The sequence below is a fragment of the Ailuropoda melanoleuca genome, chromosome 1 (genome assembly GCF_002007445.2).
Source record: "Ailuropoda melanoleuca isolate Jingjing chromosome 1, ASM200744v2, whole genome shotgun sequence".
NCBI classification, from domain to species: Eukaryota; Metazoa; Chordata; class Mammalia; order Carnivora; family Ursidae; genus Ailuropoda; species Ailuropoda melanoleuca.
The window spans coordinates 163,248,968-163,269,683 of NC_048218.1; the positions used below are offsets into that span (position 1 = coordinate 163,248,968).

The 20,716-nt window shown below is 44.4% G+C and overlaps 1 long non-coding RNA gene across 1 annotated transcript; it reads right to left on the minus strand.

Annotated features, from left to right (window-relative positions):
* Positions 1-4,214: 4,214 nt before the first annotated feature.
* LOC117804036 lies at positions 4,215-19,351 on the minus strand. Its single transcript, XR_004628211.1, has 3 exons — positions 19,194-19,351; positions 11,041-11,220; positions 4,215-4,619 (listed from the first exon to the last, which is right to left on the minus strand). It is a non-coding gene; the product is annotated as an uncharacterized LOC117804036 (long non-coding RNA).
* Between the last annotated feature and the right edge of the window lie 1,365 nt (positions 19,352-20,716).

Sequence of the window (20,716 nt, forward strand, 5' to 3'; positions counted from 1 at the left end):
TTCTCAAGGTCAGTCGCTCATTCGTCACTTAATGAATGTTACTGGAGCAGCCACTCTGCTCCGCTCAAGAACCTGTGCCGGGCCCTCGGGAAATAACCTCTGGAATCACATTCAGTGTTAAATTCTTTTTTTAAGTCCTTTTGTGACAGAGCCTAACACCGACCAAATTGTTCCGCTCCATCCTAACTCTGCTGGACGAAAATAGTGAGACAGACGCGTACAGTGTCCTCTTGAAAACGGCAACGATCTTAAGGTGGTCGCGGGCAAGCATTAGACGTGCACGAGAAAAAGAATATTTCGGAAGGCGAGTCAATGTTCCAAAAATTGAAATCTACTCTTAATTAAAATGGCTTCTTGGTTCTCTGGCAGGACCCCTGAAGAGGTGACTGAAAAGCCAATTCATAAGGAAGTCCGTGTCAGAAAACACCTCCTTATTACTGGTGGACAAGAACGTGCACACACGCAAGTAAGACAAGCGATGAGTCATATCAGTATTCCAGATCCGTCACTCCGTGCAGATGCTCCCAAGATTCTGTGTACACAGCGTTCTGATCTGGAGATGATTTACCTGCCGCAGTCTGACCAGCTCTGTTCAACAGAGTCGGCTATATTTTTGGGGGCTAAGGTGACATTAATAGTGCCCGTATTTATCGAGGAGAGGAGACACAGAGCTGCGGGCTGCATTTCTGAGGCGTGGGGGCTCAGTTGTGCTAAACCCGGTGAGCTTCTTGCAAAGAGATTTGTTTCACTCTCGGTTATGCATTTCTAGCCACCTGCCTTCCTTAACCTACACGCACTCACTTGCACACTCTTGCACACTTCAGGGTGATTCTTGCACACAGCTATCCCTTTGATTGTTCAAAGAAAAAAAAAACCCTGGGGGATGAAAACTTGCCAGTCCTTCCGGAACAACACGTGAGGCCTGACCCCTCTGGGGGTAGATGGGTGGGATGCTGTCTGCAATCTAGTTTGTTGCTTCTCTGTGTTTTGTTTGGTTTTCAGCAATCAGAGAGCCGGCCCCTGCCCTTGCACAGTGATTACTTAAAGCATCAAAAAGAGATCTGGTCCACTGTTCTCAGGAGCTGACTCTAGGCATCATAGAACCCGAGGATTTCTGCTTGTCCCCTTTATTGACTCACCCGTTCAAAAAACTATTTATTGACCACCTATAATATGCAAAGCCCTGGGCCAAACGGGAGGCAGAATCTATGTATTCCATAGATTCTAAGCCATGCATTTTTCGACATCTTATTGCCTCTGAATTTGGGCTGTTTCCATGGCAATGCCTTTTTTCTCAGTGGCACCTAAAGCAATTCCATGTCTTCCGACCAATGACCTCTTAGATTTGATGGGATACTACATTGTCTGCAACTTCTCTGCTTTCACCGAAAGAACATGCAAAATAAGAGAAGGCGAAACTCCCAAACTGGCAGACTTTCCACTTATCAGCTCTTGCAGAAAAAAAAAAAAAAAAGTAGTAGTCTTGGAGCTTGTGTGATTTGAAGATGATCTGTGTGTTTCATTTACTGACGCTCTCCCTGGCCCTAGGAACAGATCATAACTGAGTGGGGATTATCTATTGTTATTCTGTGGTTCTTAAATTCACAAATGACTTTCTTCACGGCTGTAGAGTGAGTGTGTGTGTCTGTGTGGGTGTAGTGCTTTCTACCAAGAAACTTATTTGGAAATTGATTTTTGATCCGTTGTTGAAGCCATAATTTGAGGAGACGGTTTCTTAGGATACATCGATAGTATGTCAGTAGAAACTAACTAGCATTACTTTTAACAGAGCAAAAGAAAGGTTTTTCTGTTAATATTGTTCATTCAAACGTTTTCTGAGTCCCTGTGATGGCTCTGACACCACAAAGGACTGTTAGGGGGCAGAAACAAATGGAATATTACTTTGGCCTTCACAAGACTTACAATCTAAAGGAAAAGGGAAATCTGTAAACTTGGAACGGTCACACAAGGAAGCATAAAATGAGTCAGGTCATCAAGACCCAGGGATGCCTCCAGGAGATGTGGGTCATTCCACGGCAGTACATGGACTTGTAAATATAGCAAAACAGAGGCTGCTCCACTTCCTCTGAAAAGTGCCTACATCCCAGACAAAGACCCCAGAGGGGCTGAGAATAGTGTCCCGAAGCAGCCCTTCATGGTTCATACAGAGGCGCACCCTTCATAAGGGAGGGGTGGCGAGGACTATTATTTTGGAAATTTCATCATCAGCCACATTTTTTGTGCCTCCTAGAACTGCCGCCATTGCTTTCTATCCAATGATAGGTCCTATCAGTAATGAGTTTATGCCTGTCATCTCATCCCAAGAACCTCATCCTCTTTCTTCCCTGCTCAGCTTCTCCTTGACCCTCCCAACGCTCTCAATCGCTTACAGAATCCTTCCTTCTCCTCATATAACACTATCTTCCCTTTTTTTGAACTCCAAGCTCTTCCAGACAGGAACTGAGCCTGTGTGACACAAAGTAGACCCTAAAAATAAATGTTGTCATATCAAGAAGGAAAGAAAGGAAGAAAAAGAAGAGAAGACAGCCTCTCTTCTTGATTCTGTGAGTTTACTAACCTGAGGGGAATTTGGGACCATCCACAAGCAGGACATGGTAGCTTGGACTGCAGAGAAAGTCCCCCTCGGGGCTTCCCTCCTAGAACTAGCCGGGAGCAGTGAATCTCAGTGGAATCTTTCACCCCCAGCACATGTGACAGTAGATTTTCACATGAATGACAGATGGTTGGGGACCTAGTCCACTCACCTGGAATCCCCAGAATGTTGACTTTGCAGTCATTTTTCTGTCCGACCTGGTGTGCAAGTGATTAAAAGTGAAGTGATGGAAAAACACACTGTTGAAACCGCTCTCACTTATGGGGGAAAGGCCAGTCACTTGCCAATTTTGCTGTTTTATTGTTAGTAATGAATTTCTTGAGACAAACCGGTTTGTAGACACGCCAGCACCACCAGCAGCCCCCTCCCCAGCACACTTCCCACAGGGTCTTACCTGCCTCTCCCTCCTCCCCACCCAGGTCAGACGCAGAAGACAGAACCCAAAGCAGCAGGAACTCTTCCCTCACCCAGTATCCAAAATGGTGCCCAGCTTTCTTCTTTTAACTCCTAAAATACCAATAAACCTGTCAACAAAAGGTTTATAGGTTTATTGGTATTACCTGTTTAAAAAGAAGATCACCCATTCTAAATATGTTCCTCTTATTGAAAAACAAGACACACAAAACCTTTTATTTCCAGTGTGCTCTGGTTTAGGCTGCCTGGTTTGTACACCATCAGATCCTTTAATAATTCTGGGGAAATGAACTGGCTCATAGCCCTTCACCAGTGGGGTGGACATGCTCATGTTACAATCTCATCTTCCCATCCTTCTCAGCCGCGGGCGCCCTTACCGTATACCACACCATGGTGGTCGCTAGATAGATAGGCTTGCCAGATTCAGCAAGTGAAAGTTTACAATTCCTGGCTGAATTCAAATTCAGTCAAACAACAAATAATTTTTTAGTATGTGTATGCCTTATGCAAATTTGGGACACACACATACTCAAGATTATTTGTTCTTTGCCTGAAATTTGAATTGACCTGAGGGTTTGTATTTTATCTGACAATCTTATCACCAGAGACCATTGCTTGGGATTCACCAAATACCTTTATATCCACCATTTCTTCTGAGCCAAGGGATTGGAAATACTAAGTACCAATAATGGTAGCAGCTCAAGCATCGGGAGAAGGATGTGGGACTTCTTAGCATCTCAGAAATCCCATATGGGCACAGGTCCAACTTGTGTGTGAGAAAGGAGACAAGACATAGTGATGAGGGAGAAGGGAGGCAGTGGGCAAAGAGGTAAAAGATCAAAGGTGGGGGGCAGAGCATCTTCTGGGGACCACAGCAGACACGACGTGCCGGGCTACCCAGAGTGTCACGCCAGGAAGAGCCAACTCTGCCCAGTCATGCCTCCTCCTTCCTGAGTCTCCAGGAAAGTGGAGAACATGACCGAGCTTTGGAAACCATAATATTCAGACAGAAGAACTCAACTGATTTTCAGCTTTCATCCCTTTGCATCTTGGCCCAGGACTTTGACACAAGTTCTCATAAAAGGCTTGGCAAATATCTATAGGTGGGAAATGGTGATAGATACCTTGATAAGCTCAAAGAAACAGTTAAATCTGAGTGTGGATCATTTAATCACAGTATCTGGAATATATAAACATGGCACATATTATCTCCACCCCCCCCTTTTTTGTGGCCTCAAAATTTGATCCAAGTCTGGGAGTTAAAAAGTCCCATTTTGTGTAATCAGGTTCTGGTTGAACATGATTGCTGAATTATTTTAAATTGAAGACACATGTCTGGAGGCTGAGCTATATGTATTATTTCAGGATGGTGTCCATTAGGTCTTATCCACAGGGGCTATCTTCAACTTTTGCCACATTCAATGCATTCTTTATACATCAGTATTTGCAAAATGGTGAATCATATATAAGGGAAAATTGGAGGGAATATGGTACTCGTTAAAGGGTGATTTTTTGAAATTATCTTGAATGCATTATTCAGACCTGCTTCCAGTCTCCCCTGCTAAGGGTCCCAGTGCTGGTTGGAAATTTCCTGGGGGGAGAAAAAAAGGAATATTTTAAAGACAATAACAATGCATAAATAAACAAAACCCTGCAGTTGTGCAAGACCCTTTTGCAAGGCTACATCTTTGAAAACTTTACAACTGAATCAACATTTACTTTAACTCCTTGTCAACCCCCAACACTTGAAGTGTCTTAATTGCAGACCTAGATTGTTGCCGCGGCTGTGGGCTTTTTCCCTTGGAATGCATGTGTCCCTGAACCAGGACTTTTGTCAGACTTCACTTCACAAGGGCAGACAGTTGATTTTGTAAATTGTTGCATCATGCCAAGGGCTCCTGAAGGACTTGAAGGTTGCTGGCTCCCGTGAGGAGCTGGGGGCTGAGGGAGAGCCCGACGCCCAATCAGTCCCGAGGTCTGTCTGCACCACACGACACTCTCCCCCAGAGACGTCCTCCATAGCAAGAGCTGGGGCATCTGCTGCGTGGTCGTCGGTCCTAACTGCTTTAGTGAGGTGCAATTTCCACACCGCAGAACCGACTCATTCAGAACACGCAGCCCCGATGAGCACATTTCCAGAGCTGCAAAACCAGCACCACGACCTAATTTCAGAACAACTCCAGCATCCCAAAACGAACCTTGTGTCCACCTGCAGTCATCCCTCATTCCCGCCGCCAGCCTTTGGCGATCACTAAGCTACTTTCTGTTCCTACAGATTCGCCTTTTCTGGATGTTTCAAATAAAAGGAACCATATCATATGTGGGGTTTTTTTTTGGTTTTGGTTTTTTGTGGGTTTTTTGGTCTGGCTTCTCTCACTGGGCATAACGTTTTGAGGCTCATCCCTATTGTAGGATGTGTTAGTACTTCGTTTTCATTGCTGGAAAATATTTCATCATGTAGATCCGCTGCACCGTCGTTCACCCAGTCAGCAGTCGGCAGACGTTGATTTGGGGTTGCTTCTACTTTTAGGCCACTATGAAAAATGCTGCTGTGAACATCCACGGACAAATGGGCATTTTAAAATGAATTTGGAAAATATAATATGAATTTGAATGATTGGTAGTATCCTCCACAGTAAACTGTAAGTTGGATTTACTTTTTATTTATTCAAGGGGTTACCCATGCTTTTGTTCAGCTGCCTTTTGGAACATTCCAGAAAAAAGTAGACTCCCGAGTACTTTAAGAAATTTTTACCAGAGTGAGAACCTTAGTAATTCCAGGACATGAGGCACTTAAGAAAAAGGAAAGAAATCTGAAATTTTGAGACTAAAAGCCACCCTCAGAGCAGCCTCAACTCCTTCCATGCCAGGCATAACCCGGAGTTTAAAGAGCTCAGACCCACACACGCCGGTGGCACAGCCCTTCCTTCTGGCAGCCTCGGCGTGCACTGCCTGATTTCTGAAGGTCCTGCTGACTTAAATAACGCAGAGGCTACTCAGGGAGAAGTGAAGTTGGAAGTGGCAGGGAGGTGAACAGGTCATAACACGGGAACAGAGTTGTCAGGCTTTGTTTATTTTCATGCCTTCTAAGGCTTCAGCGACTGATAGGAGACGCTGGCAATTCTGTCATCGAGGAATGAGCGTTGCCCACGATGGGGAAGTAGCTTTATCGAAAAGTGCCCTGGCATGTTGCCCCCCCAATCACCCATGTAGAGCCATGAAAGACCCATGTCATGAGAAATCCCTTCCCAGAAATCATCATAGAAAGCAGGCATATAAAAAGCCAAATGGTTTCTAGAATGTGGTACTGATCAAAGTCAAGCCCAACATTCTTGTCCTGGCATGTCACTAACCTTCTCTGTGGCCTTGACCAGGTTGCTAACCTTGCTGGGCCCTGGTTTTCTCATTGCAAAATGAACGAGTTGTCATCCTGATTCTTGCCTACGGTTTTTTTTCTCCATTCAATATTCTGTTTCTCTGGCGACTTTGAAAACTTATACTTTTGAAACCCACATTTAAAAAGTTAAACCAGTATTATCATCCTGTTAGCAATCAACTTACTGATGTCAAGAGACACGATCTGGAACGCCAACTGGTGAATAATTAGCATTTGGAACACAATTTTTTTGAATGCCACACAGCGTCCCAGTGGCACTCCAACACTATTTGCAGAGAGGAAAATTGTTGTTGATTTTTCAACATATTCTCTTGCAAGTCATTTAACTTCTTTTGTGTCAGAGTTGGGAATTAAACCAACATTTTAGGGCTTCCAGACCTTTATTGTATCAATTAATCCGGATTGCCTGGGAGCAAAGAAAATAATCATTCAAGGGCCTGTGTAAAATAATCCACCATTAAAAAAAAACCTCTGACTCACTGGCCAAATAAAGCCATTTTCCCCCCTTGTTTTTGTTTTCCAGTTTAGGTTCTTACTGGAATGATGAGATCTTGCTGGAGAAAGGGCTTGGAGGGGATTATGTTTCGACAATAGGTGGTAAATCTCTATTCTCCCAAGAAGAAAAATGTTCCCTGCTGAGAAGAATGCCAGCCAGTCTTTTACCCCTTCTTCCTTGGTTGCCTGTGCTCCATCTCTCACCCAGGAAGCAACGTGACGTCTCCTGCCCAGCCTCTCGGACACACAGCCAGCTGTTGAAGGTTGACACTGCTTTCATTAGGACTTTCAAGTACGTCTCTTAATGGGAGCAGCAGTCTCTCTCCACTTCCCCACGGCGAGGATGCGCCATGGGGCTTACAGGGTCTCCTGTCCTTTCAACTCCTCCATACAGAGCCTTCCAGAGACCTGGCATTCTGACTGTTCTTCAAAGCCAGTGACCAGCCCCGTAGTGAAAGAAATCTGGGGACAGATGGTATGAAATTGAAATCACATCATCACTAGCTTCTCCCAAATGCTGGCCTGTTACTCTGGCGAAGCTCCACGAAGCTCTGTGGCACTCATGCTGATCTGATGGAGGCCTGCATCTTGAATGAGGATGCCCGAACATCAGGGCTGCTAGAGAGGGGGCCCATTAAAGAGGAAATTGCATTAATGTCGTGTGGTCCCTCCACGGCACTCAGAGCCACATGTGCATTTGAAGAAGTCCACATGCCACCAGACAAATGAGGAGGTCTCTTTTCACTTATAGACCCATCTGTTGTTGAAGAAAACCCCGTATCAGGGAGAAGCTATTCTGTGTTGGAAAGGGAGCCCAGGCCTTGAGATAGAGACGGCTGTAAGGTTTGCTTTGGTTTGGTTTTCTGATTTTCCTCTTTGAATTCAGCTGAAGGGTAATCTGGTGAGGGCCTCTGAGGCAATCGCACAGCATGGTGGGGAGACCCCGACTTTCTCTTTGGATTTGCTCTGGATGGAATAACAAATCATCAGGGGAGGGGAACAAAGCAAGAGGAGGAGGAAGGACCCTGACCCTGGAGGGATGGTGGGGATTCACAGAGAAGCCTGCACGGTGCTGGCCCCGCTCCTTCCAATGGCCAAACTTGCATCGATGCCCCCAACAGTGTATGGAAGCAATCAGGATGCTTTGGTTGCTGGCAACTCGTAGCCCGATGGTATTAGTTTATTTTTATGGTGAAGAATTATACTTCCTCCCCTCTTAAATATTGCAAAAAGGTATGAATATTGTATAAGTCTATAAATGTAAAAGTATTTTAAATGAAGAATTACATTTCTTTGAGTTTTTACTCAAAAAAGCATATCTTTTTCTACCCCATTGTCATTCCAAAAGGAGGGAGAAAAGCAGGGGATTTGAGGTTTGATGGTTTGTATTTAAAAATCCCTGCCTCTCCACCTATTACTTGGATGATTAAAATGAGTCTGAACTTCAGTGTTCTTATTTATAAAAATCAGCATAATAACAATGATTATTATGATGATGATGGCAACTTTAAATGATCATTATGAAAATGAAATGCTTTTTAAATTGTAGAGTCCTAATTGAAAGTTATTTATTATTATCTGTAGGAGGATAAAAAACCCAGTAAATTCACTGAAGCATCTGGAAAAGGTTTGTCTTATGGGCTTGTCATTAGCATGAGATGCAGAGAAAAACAGAAAATACCGAGATGAGCAGTGAGCTGGTTTGAACAACTTCCTGTGTGTAGTTCTCCTTCCGATCATGTCTCCAGGACGTCCTCGCTTCTCGAGCATATTTCTCTGGGCTTCGTAAATGGGGAGCTAGTGCTGTCAAAGAATTCAAAATCGTGTCAGAGAAAATCCCCCCGCCATCTCGCATCTCTTCCAACACCCTTTCCTTGGAGATCGGACACATTTTCCTGGCAAGATGTTCATTATTCAGATGTTGCTTTGCAATTTCTTTCAACTTCCGCTCTCCTGCAGGTTAAACTGTGCCTTTTTTTCAGGATATAGGGAAAACTTTGAAGAATGAGAAATTGGAGTCCATTGTGGATAAAGTTCTGGAATAGTCCCAGCAAAAATAGGCTTTGACAATATCGTCTTCGTCACGGTTGATTGTAAATGATCCATCACTTTCTCATTCATGTTATTGTAGAAAATACTGGAATCCTGAGTTTTGAAATTAATAAAACCCCTTATCGACAACACACTCTTCCTTTAATAGCTTATTCCTAACACAGACCCATTGTATGAACACCTACTGATCACGGGCTTACATGGATCACAGTACTGCATTTCTGCCCATGGGGTCTGAACTACCCACGCCTCTGTCCGTCGGGAGTAGCCTAGGGTTTTCTTTGGTTAATTCATGGAGAGAAGGTGGGAAAGACAGGACAGGAGACAGCCATATGATGCTCAACAGAAAGGGGCCCTGAGTTTGGACAAAAGGAGTCTGAGACGGTATGTTATTTAGAGGACTATATCTTTTTAAGGTTGCACACTGCCAAAATTCCGAATGAAAAGTACAGTCTTTGGATTGAGTTGGGCGTCATATGGATCAAGTAACGAGATGCGCTTTAAATTTTTTATTTTCATATGGATGTTATAGAGACAAATAGTTGCTTTTGCAATCCTGCTAGAAAGCATTCTAAAGCTTTTCCGAAGGGGGATGGTCAGGGATACTTTTGAAATATCAATAAAGATCTCTTGTCTAAGATAAAAAAAAATTCAAAACTTTGCTCAACAACGACAGGCATTTCGTGGATTGCCTGGATTTCATATTACAAATAGCCGAAGTACTTCTCTAGCTCCTGAATTTACTCCCTTCTTAGCTACTTTTCACATGAATTATGGGCATGCTAACAATGGAGAATCTTCTGACAAAAAAAAGCCATATGTCATAAAGAGTCTGTGATATTTTTTTTGTGGGCAATCATACTGATAATTAGCATGGTCATATGTGAAAAATAGTAACTTTTTGTTTCAAGAACTTTTTTAGCCCCAAATACACAGCAGACAACAAAGACATCACCCTTGTGTTATTGTTTTAAATATTATCAGTTTAATACAAAATCAATCTATTTTCTGGAAATGATTCCCCAATTCTTTGCTCTCCCAAAAGGATCTATATCTTTGTGTCTGTCTATCTGTTTATTTAACTGTCAGTCACCACTGTAACAACCTCTTTCAAAGAGAAGAAACAGGTAAAATCAGCTTGGGAGAACAATCCCAGTTAGAGAAATCCCAGGTACAGAAAAGAGCTAGAGCATAAAGGAACTCCTTTTTGTAGCAAATGATTCCGGACTAAATCTCTTCCATAAGAAACAAATTTTCCATGCAAATGAAACCTGGGTTTTATTTTTAAAGTATAGTGTTCTATTATTTTTGAATAATGATAGGAGATGTAATACGCCAGCATTTCTTCCCTATTTTATTGAGAATTAAGATATGTCAAAACTCTTTTATAACGTACGTCAAAAGCACATAAAGATCTTTAAATTTTATCAAAGGTTTTCACTTAAATAAATCAACTTTTTGAAAGATGATATCTTATTCTGGAGTGAATAGTTGCATAAATTCATACTCCTCTTTGTTAACAATTTTAAAAAGTATTTCTTAGTATAAAAAAATCAAAAGTATCTCACAGCCATTTTAGATGTTGAGAATTAATTTCAAACAACCAAAAATTATAGAAAGGCATATGTTGGTTTTCATTTTCACCAAGTGAGTTATGGTATTGAAAGTACCTGGGTCAAGGGACTTCCTCATGCCACAAAGCCTCCTGTGTTATTTACCAAAGAACCAAAGAAAGAAAATAATTAAATTTGGGCAGATTATACAGGTGAGAATATTGTTTAATCGTACTTTAAATGGAGTCTCCAAGGTGGCTGCTTTATATAAGAAAAGAGCCACAAACATAAATTTTATAAGTGGACTGTTCTGCGTTTGTAGAGGGAATGTTTCCCTTTCGGAATTACAGATACATAAAAATCATGCATCCCCGCTGGTGAAAGACCAGTAAACGTGGATGTGTTTTGTAAAAACTTAAATGCTGGAGGCCAATTCTCACAAAATTTAATGATCTTTCTGCTAATAAAAGCCAACTTCTTAAAAAAAAAAAGTAAGGAAAAGAAACAAAACATACACATTCTGAGTGTAGTATTTTCGAATTTCGTAGAATGGAGTGTGTGACGTCACCTACTTCATTTTTTTGGTTGCTCGTGTTTTTACAGTCGATTCTGTTCCCAGAAATAAATGGGCGCGTGAAATAAATACGGGTGTTCCTGGTTCATCTTGTCATGACTTTCTTGGATGGAAAACAGTTCTTGTTGAAAAAAATGACAATAAGGTAAAATAAGAATGAGGCTGGTTTTTTAAAGCAAAACAAACAAACAAAAAGAGGTGCGGAAGACAAAGGCCCATAATTCCCACTTTCCTTTCTATACGTTTGCCATTAAATTCAGGGATTTCGTGCACTGCGTGCTTGATCAATACCCACAGGGGACCCCTTTTACCGACGCTGTGTATGCCAAGTTTCTCTTTCATTATTTGGAACTCATCATGTCTCTCTTAGAATCAAATATTCCACTAGCTGGTAGGATTCCCTGGCTGGCTCACAAAATTCAGAAAAACCCACAATTTAGCTTGCTCGGTGTACAAGTAGTGTTCACGCAGCTGTCAGGTAAAACACTTTCTATAGAAAAGCTCATTCTCCGTCCCATCTCAGGGATTCAGCGCCTCCACCATGCGGGCCTGGGAGTGGCTGGGGGGGAGGGAGGAGGGAGAGACAGCGGTTCATCTTGATGACTATGAGCTCCTGAACTCTCTAGGATTGTCTGAGAAGATAAAATCATGACTCTTCTACGAATAGAAAATCTTATGTCAAAGATTTTTTTTTTTAACTCATTAGTTAATGAGGGAACAAGTAAGATGTTGCCATCGGGTCAGAATTCAAAGAATCACACGTATATGGGCAGTAAGGCATGCGAGATAAATGTACATAGAACAGGGAAAGGGTCTCTCCAGACCGAGAGCAGTGATCACCTACATTCTACCAGACATGAGTAATTTGCATTTCTATAGATAAAAGTCATTTTCATTATTACCAGTTTTCTACAACTCGCAGAATTATAAAGAAGAAAGCTGGAAAACAATGAAAAGTGAAGATAAATGCACCAGGAAGGACACTTGGTAACTTCTCTTTCATCTGCCACAAAGCGTTTCATGATTTTCTTCTGACACTGTGTGTAACATCAGAGTCCATCCAGGGCCGTCATATCCCTGATACTGTGAATTGGGAAAGAAATGCTGAATTCCAGAAAGCAATCCCCCCACTGTGTACTATTAAAGTCCATACCAGGGCTGCCCAACAGAAATACAACGCAAGCCACAGAGACAGCCACATACATCATTGTTTATTTGCTGGTAGCTGCTATCGGGGAGGGCCACCCTACGCCGAATTTAAAAAAGAAAAAGAACCAGTTACAATTAATTTTAGTAAAATGTTTAATAAATGTATGCAATCATATCATTTCAACATGTAACATATAAAAGAATGAATAAGGTAATTTATATTCTTTTTTCTTTTCCTTGTAGTGACAAACTTTCAAAAGCCAGTGTGTTTTACCCTCACAGCACATCTTAATTCAAAGAGCCACATTTCAGATGCTTTACTAGCCACATGTGGCCGGTGGCAACCAGACAGCACGGGTCTATATAAATCAAACATACATGAGCAAGCGAAGTTTTGCATTTCTCAAAATATTAATTAAAACGTTTAGGTCTATCTCAGCTCTTTCTATCCCCATACCATTATTTTTAAGGTAGCCGGGTTCTCTGATTTCGTCATTTTGGAATGAAGCATGATCAATGCCCAGGGAAGTGATAATTGGAAGTGGTTGTCTAGTGTGGCCCCGTGAATTTTCTCATTAGCAGCCTGTACTGTTTGTTGTCTTTTCCTGGGGACACCGTACTCACCCCTGTGATATGAGAGAGAGAGCGAAGAGCACACAGGGACACTGAGATAACCATAACAATAAACATAATATTGCTTTCCCTGTCACCTGAGTATGACAGCGCCCATCAAAAAAATTAACTTTTTTATTTTCATATCACCCTTGTGAGGTAAAGAGAGGAGGGGCGTGTCTCATAATCCCCTTTTCACCGAAGAAAGACAAGAGACACTTGGCTTCTTTGCAAGGGCGTCACGAAGATGTGTCCACCTCGGCATGTTGTCTGTTGTATAGACCTCAGCTGGGTACAAAAGGATCCCATTCAGAGTTCTGCCTCTCGAAGGGGAAAGGCCCCTCTCTCCAGCCTCCTTGAGGCAGAAGGGCATCCGTGCCAGGTGGGTGGGAGCAAGAGGGAAATAGAGAGGTGCCTGCCTCTCTGCGGAGCCAGAGAAGGGATGGTGTGGGGAACCTCCCTCTTTCAACCAACGTGTTCAGAACCTCTGTATTTATTTACTGCTTTTTATTGGGACTTCTCCCCACAGGGATTTCCGAGAAAAGAATGAAAGTCCCAGGGTCAGACAACCCACTGGGATCCCTCATAAAAAGCTTTATCTCAGATAGTTCTGGAGGAACACTTGGAATTCTTCCTTTCCTAGTATAGTCTGGTGTTTTATATAATCTGAGCCAGGAGAATAAACCATGGGGCTGTGTGTATGTGTGTGTGAGAGAGACAGAGAGAGGGGGGCAGAGACAGAGCCAGAGTCAGAGACGGAGGGAGAGACAGGGAGAGAAAGAAAAGCCAAAGGCTACCCTGAGACCCAAGACCTTTCCCCCTTCCCCATTTTCTTAGAACCCAAGGGCCTAAAATCAGTGCCCAGTGGCCTATGGACTGCCTTTCAATCCACCCCCCTCCCTCGGCTCCTACCCTCTCTTGAACTTTCAGAAGAGCACACAAGTCATTCTCCCCCTGCCCATCCAATCAACCATTTTGTCTCTGGTGGCTGCCATTTGCAATCGTCACCTCCCTTGCGTGAATGGCACTTTTACTGCCAGGGTACCAGTCATCCCCTTCAACAGCAAGTTCGTCTGTATTAACATCAGCTGCTTAATAGTGGCCCATTGAAGCTCTAGGCCCTATAACATTTGAATAAGGAGGGGGCTATTGCTTTCCTACTATAAACAGAATTGATTATAAAGCCAGAACCCAGAAAGGGCTCCTCACCCTTCATGCTGGCGTGAAGGGGTTTCGTTTCTCTGCAAAGCCTTCATTTGAGAGCTGGCTTCTCCAGGTTTTCGCTGCATTCCAGGGAGGGAGAAAGAAACCAAAGCAAACAAAGCGCCCCCAAAGGACCCTCTCCTCCCTCCAAAAAGCTTCTATTTTTAATTCTCTGCAGCTTTTAAAACAGTTGAATGGAGAGGTTTCAACAGTCTGTGGTGGAAGAGAATTCCTGCTCTCTCTGAGGACGCCCACTTCAGATAATCCCAGCTGGCCGGGGGACCCCAGGGCCCGGGCTGGGCCAGCGGGGTTTCTTGGCAGTTCCTTTTCAGCACATTCTGTCATCACAAAGTAACTTGCAACAACTGCGTTCTCCTCCCCACAAAGAAGTGGAAAGCATGTTTCGAGCTGCTTGCTAACTGCAGGTAAAGCGTACCTCCTTTCCCCCTGAGCTCTAAGGCTAAGAACACGTTTCTCCAGTGCCAGGTGCTTCATGGGGGCGCTGGACTTGCAACCAGGGATCCGTTAGCTCTCAGTGGGCTTTCTCCTAAGCCCCGCAGCCGCGCCGCAAGCTGGGTGGCATGAGGCAAGCCCCTCTTTGCCAGGTGGGGAAACACAGCAGACACAGGAAGCCAGCAAGCGGTTTTCCCAAGCATGTATGGAGGATGTGAGCGGCAAAAGCAAACATTCCTTGCGCGCGGCTCTGTCTGGTTTGGGGCCGCTCTGTCCAGAGCACACATTACAGGGCGCCATCCCATAGGCATCGGAGGAGCACCGTTGCCCTCGGTAGACGTTTCTCGCACCCTGATTCCCAGCCGTCTGCTCTGCTGTCCCGCTGGTCTGAGGCCGAGCAGCGCCGGGCAGCCCGGAGCACGGAGACCGCGGCAAGGGAGGACTCTCCTCGGCTGTCCTCTCCCTGATCCCAGGCTGCTTCGCTCCAGCTGCCTGGATCTGCAGGGCACACTTTCAAACGGACATATTTAAGGCAACTGGCCATAGAAAGTACTACACCCAAATAACCTCTCAGGGATCTTAAGGACAGGACTTGAAGGGTGGGGAGGAAGCGCCAAATTAGCCGTGGGTGTGAAGGTGATGAGACGGGCTTCAACCGAGTGGAGAATTAGACAGCCCGGATTTCAAAGTTCTCTCTGCCTCCTAATGTTACAGACATTAAACCAAGAATTTAAGTCCTTCGCCAGCGTGCTCTATTTCCTAATACAGATTTCTTACTTGGAAAAAGACTGCTTATAAATGTGCCCTCCTCTTCTCTCCAGCTTTCAGAGCTCAACTAAAGCCCATTTTCTATTAAATAAGGAACAAAGCAGTAGAAACCAAGAGAACTAATGCGTCTGGCCCATCCCCTGCCCATTATTTCATCCCAGCTCTGAATCCAATGAAGCCTTCTTCGTAATTCAGCCCTGAACTTGCTGCAGAAACTGGGGGAGATCTGGAGCATATGTTTTCAATTCATTTACACTTGACTCATCAAAACAGGCTGCCTTTTTAAAAAGAGCTATTTGATGTTTAAGGAATTATTTCCACCTTTTAAAAGAAACCTTCTAGAGTTTTTCTCTGTCCACAACAGGAAGCTGCAGAATGCTAGAAGAATAGAAGCTCAAACGCAGGAAGATTCAGGGACAGTTCAAAACTCAGAGCCATGAATTTAGAGAGGGTTCAAAAGTTGGCAAAGTGAACCCTCTCATCCCTGCCCACAAATAATAAATAACAATCACAACAAGGAAGAGGAGAAAGGGGGAAAGCCCCTGGAAAGCCATAAGTTATCCTGTCTTCAGCCTTACAGCTCTCTCCAACAAAGCAGGGGCTCTTCGCAGGACTTTGGTTGCGCTGCCTGCAGGGAGCTGTGCTTGTCTTCCGTCGTAAATTACCTTGCCCGGGATAAGCTTTCCTCCAGGTCCAACAGACAAGCAGCTCTGCAAGACCCATCACCCGGCTCTGGGCTGCTTAAATTATCCTTCATCTGGTTGTGACATCTGAAAAGCTAGAGGGAGAACGATCACCCCCAATCTGACCTTCCCATACCGCTAGGGCTTTCTTTCTTATAAAGGACCGCACCACCAGAAATAGACACGCCAGCGTCCTATTTGCGAACAGAAATAGGGGGAGGAAATAGAGCTTTCTCTACCCACGTCCCAACAAACAGTGTGATGTGTTCAAACTTGTTCACGCTAAACTAAAGATGTCTTTTTTTTTTCGTTGAGACGTGACCCTCGGTCCTTTTCCCAATGGGCACAGCCATCCCAGTGCTTCCGATCATGAAGTAAGGAAGTGAGGGAGGGCTGGAGGGAGATTTAAAATTCCCTTCATTTGCACTGTGCCATCAACAACCTTGCTGCAGCTTTCCAACCATATTCAGATGGGTACGCACACAGACGGCCACAGGCCACAAACATCTGAGGACCTCGACTTTTTGAGTCAATGGCAGCAGCGCCTTGAAATGTGATCAAGCCTTGAGAGCAGGTACCAGGCCAAGAGAAATAACTCTTATCCATAAAGAGTTCCATAGTAAATCAGAAAGCCTTTTCTTCCATATGTCACATGACATGTTTAATTTGTCTGCTTTGACAGAACGATGGCAAGCAGAGCTGACCATTAGTGAAATTAGAATGGGCCTTTGTGAAGAAGGGCGGACCGTGAGGTGTGGGAGGGCACAGTGAAGGGTCTGCGTGGTGGGCATCGTACGTTCTCCTGCGGGCTAGCTCCCTGTGACGGAGCAAGAAGGGAGGGAACTAAGATTTCCGGCCTTACGGGTTTGCAGCCCAGTCAGCCAGCCGATAGACACAGTACCAGTCATCTCGTCCAAGAAGTATAGCTTTTTTCTTTCCTCATGTGCTTCTCCTTGGAATTCTGCCTTTGTCATAAATGCAAGGAAATAACATAGATCCGTTCATTTTCATTTCAGCTTTTTGCTTCTGGAACACAAGATTTACACCAGAGATGGGAGAATGTACTCTCTCCCATGTGCACTTCCTGGAAGGGAAGCCGGTGGATTTACTGGTGTCAGGCTGACTGACCTTGGATCTGGTCATGCAATCTGTTGTGAAAGGAAGAGCTCTTTACCTGGAGAAGGAGCCCACCTTGATCCGGCCGACAAAATGGCTTTCAAATACCTACACTTTATTTATTTAGGAAGAAGGATCCTGGCTACTAGCTGTGAAGCCAGATACTCCCTTCCCTCAACCAGCTGGGATGCCCTATTACCATGGCATCGAAGAAGAGATTATCTTTTCTTCTGAATCTATATGGAAAGTGGGCCATTTAATCCTACCCTGTGAAGTAGGAATAATCTCTCCCCAGCGTTGCTGATGAGTAAATTGAGGCTTGGACAGAGATCAAGTCATTCCCCCAGAGCTACCTAGTGGCAAGAGCTGCATGCAAGTTGCCATTGGTGATATACATAGACCCTAATTCTTTATTTTTGCCCATTTCCTCTTTTCTGTTTTAATATAAGGGAAGTGTGATACACATACATGAAAGTGCATTAAGTATTCAGCTCTACAAATTCAGCATCTGGATCAAGAAACAGATCCGTTCCAACCCACAAGCCTCCCTCGTGCCCTCCTTCATGACTCACCCCCTTCAGTGGTTATACTCCTTTTCCCTGTTTGTGCCAGGAGCCCAGGGTGGGGGTATCATATTCGGTTATGAGCACGTGCTGTGGAAGCAGCCCTCCTAGGCTGAAATCCTGCCATACCTCTTACAAGTGGCTTAACTTCTCTCAGTTTTCTCAACTTTAAAATGGGGGGGGTTCACAGAACTACCTCACAACGTCATGGTGGAAGTTAAAAGCTATAGCACATCTAAAGAGCTTAGGTCAATGTAAACAAAAGCTCAGGGAAGCCTTCAGGAAGCACCAGCTACTATTACTGCCGGAACATTTGTTCCCCCTCTCAGAGACTGTCCACGGGACACTGGGAAGATGCGATAACTGAGCAAGGGAGAGGAAGACAGAGGAATTCCAAGCCAGCACATGCTGAATGTCGGCAGAAGAAAGAAACCCATCTCTAGGCTGGGGAGGGGATTCAAGCCAAACAGGATGAGGAAGAGCTAAACTAGACAGCTTTCCAGAATCAAGGGTTCTGAGTAACACTCTGACTTTGAAGCCTGGCGCTCTACACCAGTGCAAACGCCCCCGCTAGAGGCGAGCAGGCACGGGCGGTTCCAGATCATCCACGAGCTCCGTGACCCTCGCCATCTAGAAGTCGATGGGTACTTTTAAATTTCCTACAGCAGAAAGAAATGGGCTTGGAGTCTTTTCTGCCCAATTCACAGTTTAGTTCCTGGCATAACTTTTTAAGTAAAATAGATTCAGGCATTTTTCCATGGCACGTTTTTTAAATATTTTTGCGCCACTTGAAATTTTTTTTTTACCCATTTAATTTGGAACTTCTCAAAACTCTCTGCAGTGTAAATCAAAAGGAAATAGCTTGTTTAAAGCATAGATTCTGAGAAACCAGAAGCCTTGGGAAAATAAAAACCCAAGATTGAGAACTTGCTATGCAAATTTCCTTTTTTCCCCCAGCTCAAAGAAAGGCACTTACTGCAACATCTACATATTTAATGAAATACTTAACCAAGTTATCAAAGTTAAAAAAGAAAAGAGAGAGAATAATAAAAACATATTTCAAGTAATATTAAGAATGACAAACATATAATAGCAATTTGAGCCCTTCGTTGACTACAATAAAGCATTAGCACAGTTTAGGTTCCCAACAAGTGTGACAAAGATCGGGGCCTGATACATTGATTTGTTCAGTTAAGACCGGGTTCAGGAAAACTCAAAATGGATTAGAAAAGAGGCTCGTGCTTGATTTCTCTCTCTCCCTCCCCACCCCCACCCACCCCCCACCCGGGACATTCTGGGTTTACTCCCACAGGTCCGACGTTCTGATAAATCCAAGTCAGGGAAAGACCCACCTCTGCTCCAAATCTCCACCCTGGAAATCTCCCATCAGTACTGGCTTCTTGGGAGGAAAGAGAAGAGACTTGCCCCCATAGGGAGTGTTAGGAGNTTGTGAGATAAGCAGACCAGAGATAACTATTAAACTCTACCGCCGTGCACTTTCCAGTCCTGATAGATCTTTGCAAGGCCGTGGAGATAACGTTACTTACAGAGCTTTTCGACAGCGTGGCCATGTCTCCGGCCAGGCCCTCTGTCTAATGGGAACAGAGCGCTTCCTTCCTGGGTGGCTGGCTGGGGCTGGAACAGTACGTGATGTTCAAGATAAGACAACGGAAGTTCCGAGCACTGAGCTTGCATGGTTTAACCAAATGAGGTAAAACAAGAAATGGAAGGACAGTGAGAAGCTGCCTTATATGCAGCCTTGTGTCAGAGCCGGTGCAGGGATCTGGAGTCGGACAACAGCTCTCTCAATCATGGTGGGATGGTTTTGTCCCTGCCCCTTAGCTCTGCACAGATAGAAATATGAGATGAAGCAGCTTTGTTACCTTTTAGGGATATCGTAAATACCAAAGAGATCATCGTAAAGTGATTCTTAATGCCCTTGAACTTGCTTTGAAAGATGAAATAAATGGAATTTATAATTTCTAGTCCAGCAGCTAAAGATTGTGTCCACCCATTTCTAAAACCAGGGATGACTGTTTGATCCCTTAGAATCCTCCAACCCTTTACACAATTGAGCTCACTCCGAACAGGATGCTGGCCATCATTACAGCCGTGGTAGTTGGCCTCCAGACTTTGACCCAAGCTGACCCAACTGTGCGTGGCCCACATGACCAACTTTCTGTCCAGAACAAGCTCTCATCACCACTACCTTCTTCTGAACCTTGGGTTCCTCATCTGTAAAATGTGGATGATAACATTACTAGTTCCTGCCTCATGGGGGTATTTCGGCTCAACCTGCTGCAACCTACAGGTGAGCAGGGTGCTCAATGTACCTGGCCACGGCTGGTTCTGTGACCCTCAGCAGGTCACTTCCTCTCTGGCTATCCACTTCCTCATCAGCAAAATGGGCAGAAGACCACCTAACTCATAGTGAACTCAATGGCATATAACTCTTGTTTTGACTTGGCTTCTCTCGTTTTGACTCACATTTTCAGTCTCTCTCTTGTTCGTGGACATCTGACAGGAGCCAGTGATGCCCCGGCTTCATCCTCAGCTCTCCGCCATGGATACAACTTAGACTCTCCCCTTATAGGTCAAGGGGCTCACACCAATTCAGGTCCCACCTACCTGGCTAGGGCTCACCTAGGCCTGATCATCCCCCACCAGAGGAAGTTGGGGTGGGGGTATGGACTGACCCCCATCAGGAAGCCATTGCTAAATCAACCAGATGGGATCTCCTCAGCCCCTAGACTCTCCTCCTTGACTCATTCCTTGTGCTGTCTTCTGAAACAGTGCCCTTTGCCTGGTCTTTTTCTGTTTGGTTGGTTGGTTGGTTGGTTTTTGCCTGGTATTCCTCTCAGTAAAGCATTTTTGAGCACAAACAACAATAGAGATTTATAGATTTATAAATTATATACATCCAGTGCTCTGCTGATAAGTTTTGTGCATTCTGAAAACACACAAGCAGGTCCCAAGAGCCCAAGAACAGGTCCACCCCCCAGAACAAGCCCCCATTCTCAGCCCAGGAGCATCACCCCAAGTCAGGTCAGCTCTGCGGGTGGGTGTCCTG